Raw genomic sequence first — 8851 nt, 5'->3', positions numbered from 1 at the left:
TGCTTTCCAACCTGCTTTTCTTTGCCATATTGAACAGACTAGCCCTTCTAGTACAGTATAATGCTGAACAGATGGGATGCTGATGACTTCCGGCTTTTAACATGTGTGTGTAATTATTGATATGGTTAAGTTTACTATCTTTCTATTTGTTTTGTGTTTGTCACGTATACAATTTATTTCATTTTCCCCCCTCTTTTCCAGAATTCTTTGAATAAACTGGATACTTTGATCTTTTCCATTTTATTTCCTCTATTGGCTTGCTGTACCTTTTCTTTCCTTTTTTTTTTTAACTGATTTTTCTACAGTTTACAATCTGCATTTTTGATTTACAATAATTTAGCTTCAAATAATATTATTCCACTTCACATACAGTATCAGAAACCTATAAGAGTGTACTTCTATTTCCCTCCCCAGTCCTTTGATCTATTGTTGCCATATATTTTATTTATACATATATTACAAAAGCCAGAAAACCAAACCTATTGCCGTGAAGTTGATTCCAACTCCTAGTGACCCTATAGGACAGAGGAGAACTGCCCCATAGAGTTTCCAAGGAGCGCCTTGTGGATTTGAACTGCTGACCTTTTGGTCAGCAGCAGTAACACTTACCACTACACCACCAGGGTTTTCATACATATATTACAAACCCCATAATATATTACTATTAATTTTGCTTTAGTCAATTAAATGTTTTAAAAATTACAAAGAAAAATATTTTACCTTTACTCACATACTTTCAATGCATAGGCCTTAGAAATCTCTGAGTTTACACTTAAGCATTTATATTTTTTGATGCTATGAAATGTTTATTTTTAATTTTTCAAATTCTTATTTTCAGCATTTAAAGTATGTTGTTCCACTGTCTTCTAGCATGCATTAAATGAGAAGACTTCTCTCACCCACTCTTCATATTTCCCTCAGTTTTCTCACAGCGCTAAATATTCCATGCATATCATGGAATATTTTAACTGCTTGTATATCTGCTCACTACTACATTATGACTTTCTCAAGGAAACTGACTGTTTTACTCATGTTCATAACCCCAGGGCCTAGCATTATTCTTGATATATAGCTAATGGTTTAATAAATGTTTATTGAATGAAAGCAGGACCAAATGAAAAAGCATCTTTTCTTCTCTAGCACAAATCTAAGTATTTTTATTACCTCTTCCCTGTGAATTCTCAATAAATCTGACGCTAACAAATGAGGCATTTGCAGTAGCGGAAGGATGAAAAAATTCACCGCTGACGACCTCAGAAACGCTACCCAGCAGTGAAGTTTTAGTTCTGTACCACTGAACTGGGCATATGGGCAATAGTAACAGCCTGCCACCTGAAATGAGCAATGTTTTAATTTGTAATGAATGAATGATTTTCCCACAAAGAGCAAGCATCTTGACCTTTCCTGGTTTGCATTACAAAGACTCCAACTGTAGCACCATGGCTGGGTAAGTCGCTTTAAGTACCACAGAACCATCCTGTTCCACAAAGGCACATTAAGACAAAAAGAATGTTTACTACGATAATCCCAGGGAATTACAGAAAACTCGTCTGGTAATTCTATTTCCTGACAGCAGGGGCAGAAAGAATTTGGCACTGTTAATAGAAACAACATAAACTGCCAAGGCATTATCTCGATATTATTCTAAAGTGGAATTAGTGACAATATCTTGGTGCAATATAGGACCCATGAGTAGCTTGAAAGAGGAAGAGGTGATAATTTGGGGAGTTTAGTGCTTTAAATTACCGGTTTGTTCTTCTGGGAAAAGCTCCATATGTGTGTTCCTTGCCGTGCACTGGAATGAGTGTCTCCTTATTATGTGCTATAAGAGTTAATGGTTACTCTGAGCAAAGTATAGGCCAGTTGTATGAATAACATAAACTTAAGAGTTTATTAGGTTGAACTGGTGCACAGCAGCTGCTCTAAAATAATGTAACTGTGATGTGTTTTAACAGCTTAGATCAATACTTAAATTCTTTTTTATGTGAAGTGTGCCAACGAAATCACAGGAGGTTTGAGAAGCTTCACATGCAAAACATCAAATTGTCCTGGGAAGCTCCAGGCTCCCATGGTTTATCACTGAAATGCAAGGGAAAACCAAATGAACTGTCGATTACAAAAAATATATATATTTAAAGGTTCAGCAGTTTCTAAGTTGAATCAGTATGCTAAAAAGTCTCATAAATTTTTTTGCATTTACTTACATATCATATTTATTATGAAATGATTCTCTTAACAGCCTGCAAGCATATGTATGATAGAAGAACACAAAGTTATTGTTAATTACAAAAAACACTCTGTCTCTTCTGTGCCCATAGGGTTCAAATTCTCCTTACAAAAGAACAAATAATAATAATAAGTATACCTAGAAACTAGCAATTAGCCTTTCAAGTGCTGATGTAGAAACTGAATTCAATTTAATTTTCTATTAAGAACTGTGCATATGCTCACTTTAAGTTACTATTGAATTCATAAGTCCATGGGCTATCATTAACAGCAAGGATTGACAAACCATGTTCTGTGGGTCAAATCCAGCTCACCATCTGTTTTTGTAAATAAAGTTTTATTGTAGCACAGCTACCCATTAGTTTACATATTGTCACAGTAGATTTCACACTACAGTGATAGAGTTAGTAATTGCAACAGAGGCTGTATGGCCACAAAACCTAAAATACTTACTATCTGGCCCTTTATAGAAAAAGTTCGCTGACCTCTGATTTAGAACACACTTTTTTAACCCATAAAAGAAAGAGCCCTGAGGGTACAATCGTTAAGTGCTCAGCTGCTAATTGCAAGGTTAACAGGTCAAACCCACTAGCTGCTCCACAGGAAAAAGATGTGGCAGTTTGCTTCTATAAAGATTTAGAGCCTTGGAAACCCTATGCGGCAGCTCTACTCTGACACATATGGGGCCACTGAGTCAGAATTGACTAGATGCAACAGGCTTTTTTTTTTTTAACCCATGAAGATACAAAAGTATCATTAACTTCAATATAAAGACAAAAAAAAATTTAATATGAAAAAATAATTTAATGTTTCTAACCACAATTATGAAAAGACACAAAATACTTTCTTATAGAAATAAATAATATCTCCCTCAAAGGAATGTATTTTTTTACATCTAAAAGTTAAGTATCTCTTAAAAGATTGTTCACATAACCAAATGACTATTTCCACAGAAATTATTTAATAACTCTGTTTATGAAGAATAATGCAATAGAATAGGGACCAGAATGTAAGTGATGGAAATACACCAAATGCATGAAAAACAGGAAAGAGTAAGAAAAGACATATAAAAGATGTAGATGGTGAAATTCACCAACACAAGGATCATAACACATACACACATTTGTAAGCATTATTAATTTTAAGAGTATAAAATTGCTTCTGTCCTTGGCAACCAGGCAGAGTTAGCTAATACAGCAACTCTTACATCACAAAACTCTAGATGTGCTGGGTAACCTGTAACAAAAACTTATTAATGTAGAGTTGAACTTACATTGTAAAAGGAAAGCTGTGATTTTGCTTAACTAGTAAAGAATGTCTGCTTTGAGCATTATGCTCTTTTAAAATCTACCTATATGGGATCAAATTGACAAAAGCAACTGGAAAGATTAGATAGAAAATTTAGAGGGCAGCGAGTTTATGTAATTTAACAACTCAGAAAAGAGGGTGGGAATGATTGCGCCATGTAATGCAATCAACATCACTGAACTGTACATGTAGAAACTGTCGAATTGGTATATGTTTTGTTCTGTATAGTCTCAACAACAAACGAAAATAATATAAAATAAATTATTTTAAAAAAAAGGAAAGCTGCCAGTGGTGTGCCGAAGCTGGCTCATACCAGCTAGCAAAAGCTGATTGTGCACAGCTCTTCCCAACTCCATGTTGGCGACGCCACTTTGGAAGTAGAAAATTGGCTGTAGTGGGAATATTTACACCATGGGAACTGGCAAATGCTACCAATCAGAGCACTTTTTTCCCAGGGAGCTGGGGGTTAAATGGAAACCCTGGTGGTGTAGTGGTTAAGTGCTACGGCTGCTAACCAAAAGGTCAGCAGTTCAAATCCACCAGAAGCTCCTTGGAAACTCTATGGGGCAGCTCTACCGTGTTCTATAGTGTTGCTATGAGTCGGAGTCGACTCAGTGGCAACGGGTTTGGTTTGGTTTGGGGGTTAAACATTTAGTAGTATACCACTGAAAGTTACCAAGTACAGGCAGTCCCCAGGTTACGAATGTCCAACTTACAGACAACTCATACTTGCCCTTTAATATTATGTAAATTTTCCCTCACTTTGAAAATGATTGAACCAACCCCTGCTCGCAACAAATTCTCTTCATCACAATCACCTTTGCTTGCTGCACATGCAGCTTCTAAATCATGCACTAAAGTAAGACTAAATAAGAACCTTCTGTACCTGTTCCAACTTACCTATAAATTTGTCCTAAAGACTTAAAAACACAGGAGTGGACCTCGTTTGTAACCTGAGGACTCCCTGCTCCAGATATGAAAAAAAAAAAAAACCAGGAGATGAGTCGTGATCAAAAATACAAAAACTTCACAAAGAAAACAAATACCACAAGTGAGAATCATCAGACATAACAAAGAAGTATTTGCACCACAAGAAGTTCACATAATGAAAAACAACTGGAAAGAGGTTAACTAGGAATGTTTAAAATAATTTAAGAGTCAGAATGAGAGATAAAATGACATAAGGAATGAGTTATCACTATGATAAAAGAAAATGGAGAAATTTGAAAAGGAACTAAATAGTTTGAGGGGGGGATAGTTTTAAATTAAGTGCCTAGTAGGTTAAACAAGTTAAACAGAAACAGTTGAACTAATGAATTAGAAGAAAAGTTACAGGAATTTAGCATAGAATAATAAGATGGAAAATATGAAATACTGAGTGATAGAACAGAATAAGATGGTCCAAAATAAATCTAATGGGAATTCCAGAAGGAACAAATCAAATAAAAAGGGCCAATATTTGAGGTGATAATGAGTTTACATTCTCCTGAATTGCTGAAAAAAACAGAATCATCAAATCCAGAAATTACAATAAGTCCTCAGCAGGATAGATAAGAATAAATCCACTCCCAGAAACATTAAGGAGAACTGTAAAAACACCCAAAAGACTGATAAAATCTTAAAAGCACCTAAAGGTAAGAGTCAGAATCCCTCTGAAAGAACATTTGTACTGAAGGGAATTGATGGGTATAAAGCATAAAAGTAGGAAAACGTTATTTTACAAATGAGTTGATTTTTAACCAAAAAATAGAACCAACACAATAAGAATAATGAAACACACAAACAAATAAACAAACAAAAAACCTAACAGGTCAGTTTAACACCAATGTATAATGGAGAGTATGACTCGGAATCAACTCAACGGCATACAGCAACAATAAAATTCTCTGCTTTTGATGACAAAAACAGTATGATTTGCAACATAATTATTTAACTAGACATTCCAATGAGTCTACAAATAATTTCAACAAATAAAATAGTTGAGCAAGATTCCTGGACACAAAATCACTAGTTTCTGATAAAATATCTATATATAATATATATATATACAGTTAAAAGAAAATATAGTCTAATCTCTCTTATGAGCATACATGCAAAAGTCTAAAAAATTTTTCAATCACAAAATATGTTAAGAAAAATAATGCTCAAAACCAAGTAGGGTTTAATCTCAAGCATATAAGAATGACATAACAAGAAAATCTACTAATATGTAACAACATGGATGAATGCCAAAAGCAAGTTAAAAACATTAAAAATAATATTACTGATGTATGCGTTTTTATACAATTAAACACAAAACAATACTAAAAAAACAATACTACATATTGTTAATGGATAAGCTGAAAATATGCTTGGGGTTTATACACAACAACTTCAGGAAGGTGACTACTAATGGGGGGAAAGAATGGAAGACACTGAATGTGGGACCTTCATTATATCTCAAAAAAATTGGTTCCTTGAAAAATAATACATATATGTGCGTGCATATATATTCATATGAAACAACTACATATAAATCTCTATGTAGTAAATCAGTTTTTGAGAATTTTCTATTTTTATATCTTTTATGTGTTTGAAATACTTCATGATTAAAAACTATAAACTATATTATGAAAAAGAAAATTAAATTGGCATGAAACCATGAAAATGTATAATGCATATGGTGAATAGGAAAAACCCTCATAAAGAATGAATGTCAAATCTACACTGAAGATGGGGGGATATAAAACACAGGGTAAAAAATACTAGTGTATAGAGAACTTGACAAAACAGTAAGAAAAAAATGAACATTCCAATACAAAAGTGAACAACTTAAAACAGAAACAAAAATGGCTATTGAAGTTTAAAAAAAGGTTTTCGGCTTAATAGCAAAGAAAAAAAAGATACTATTTTTGAAGTTTTTTTTTTAATGATTAATATTTAGTGCAGATAAACAGATCCACACTGCTATCTTCCCCCAGACATCCATTTCTCTTACTACCTCATTTTATTCATGTCTATCCAGTATAAAATACTAAATATACCCAGTTATAAAACACTAAATATTAACTGAATGAATTGATGGATATTGAAAGTAAAAACTGGTACAAAGTTTTGGGACAGGTTGGCAATAGATATTTAAATGCTTAAAAAATGCATTTAAGATTTACTGTATTTTGACACAAATGATGTGGGTGTTATACCCTCACCTTCATGTGGTATTTTCATAAGCATGCTATGCTAATTTTTTTACATATTGCTGTGTAAATATCAACTGTGAACCCCAAAATTTATGATAAAGAAATAATCAAGTATCTGTACAAAGATTAATCTATAATTATTTATAATAAAATGATTTGAAAACTGTTTAATGAAAATTGATTGGTAAAATAATTATTGTAAAAGAACACTATAGAATCCATTTAGCTTTTCATAAATTACTATACGGGTAAATGTTCATAATAGGTTGCAAAGTGGAAAAAAGTTAGAAAATTGAATATGCTCCCAATCTTTTTAAAAAATTAAATAGATACAAATATAGTTTTAGATCTAGGGATAGGATAGAAATACACACGTTTGTTCTTTTGTGTTTTTATGTATTTTCCAACATTACAATGAAGAATACATATTTCTAATAAGGAAAAATGTTACCACAACATATGATAAAATAATAGATTCAGACATTTCGAGCTAAAAGAAACACAAGTATCTAAGAAACATCTCCTTTTCACAGAAGAGAGCCCTGAGGCCTACATGGTAAATGGTTAGAAAATCTTCAAAATCCATATATCTCATTGTTGAAGCAATAAGGACTCAGGTGCAAATGTCCTAAATTCTATGCCTTAAACACAGATTAAATTTCTCACAGATAACTGGCCAGCAAATGTTTAAAATACAGTAGAAATGGCCTCTCAGAAAAAAGGATTATTTTCTTCCCTAATCTCTCCTGAAATTCATGTATTTAGAGTTTCAACCTAGACAAAAATACTTTATTATTTTTCTAAAATATCCCGTACAGAATTGGGTTAACATAGAAAAACAAGATTTTTTTCATTATCCTTATAATTTTTTAAATTAATAAAATATTTCTGGAATTGTTCTAATTGGTTCAACAGACACTATCAGATGAGGTCTTACTAATAATCACAGAAGTCATTTTTCCAGGTGAAGCATGTAAACCACTATTCTTTGCCTAATTATATCTTTTTCTTCAACATTTCTCAAGACATTTTATCATTATATCTATCAAAAGGTATACCACTTGGCTCTTCAGTTATTCCAAGAAACCCTATGTAGCATGACCAGAGCCATCATTCCCACACACAGAATTGATGAGCTCAGACAGTGCTGTCGATGAAAAGTATTGAATATACCCTGCACTGCTAAAAGAATGAACAAATCAGTCTTAGAAGAAACACAACTAAATGTTCCTTAGAAGAGAGGATGGTAAGACTTCGATTCTTCACGTCACCAGGAAAGAGCAATCACTAGAAAAGGACTTTTTTAGTAAAGTAGAGGGTCAGGGAAATCCTCAAAGAGATGGGTTGACACAATAGCTGAAAAATGGACTCAAACATACCAACAATCATGAAGATGGTGCAGAACTGGGCAACATTTTGTTCCGTTATACATAAGGTCGTCAGGAGTTGGAACCTACTTGATAGCAACCAACAACAACAACGTCTTCACACTCCACACATGGGTTATCATTTCTAGCTTTGTGCGTGTGTGTGTGTGCGCGTGCGCATGTGGTCTTTTTTCTAAATAGTTACCTGAAAAGATTTTTCTTTTCCAGAATAAATCTCCATTAATAAGATATTTGCGTAGCACGGAAAAACTGCCATAGTGCTATATATGTATTTTCATATACACAATCTGGTAATAAGTAGTATTTCACAAGTCAGAGGATAAACACATAGCATCTGTGTAGAAATACCAATGGATAGTTATCTACAAAATCATTTTGACTTTTAGTATTGGTTATTTAGAATATCTATAATCATTTTTAGTATTAACCCCCATTTTAAAAAGGCTTCCAAATTCCCATATTAATTCAATAAAGATTACATATTCATTCCATAAATATTTAACAGTGGTCCGCTCAGTGTCAGGCACTACACTGGAGACTCTATATACAAAAATGAACAACAGAAAATATGAAACACCAACATTATTGCCTTTAAGAAATTCCCATTAAATTAAGATATATAAATTTATCTTAAAATCCTAAAAATTTGAAGTTTTTTATTATAGTAACTCTAACTTTTCTATGGATGAACTTTTAAAAATCTGTTTATTTTAACATAGATGAGTATAAGAAGTAGCCTTAAGCAAGAAA

The sequence above is a fragment of the Loxodonta africana genome, chromosome 5 (assembly GCF_030014295.1).
Source record: "Loxodonta africana isolate mLoxAfr1 chromosome 5, mLoxAfr1.hap2, whole genome shotgun sequence".
NCBI lineage: Eukaryota > Metazoa > Chordata > Mammalia > Proboscidea > Elephantidae > Loxodonta > Loxodonta africana.
This window is presented reverse-complemented; position numbering follows the sequence as displayed.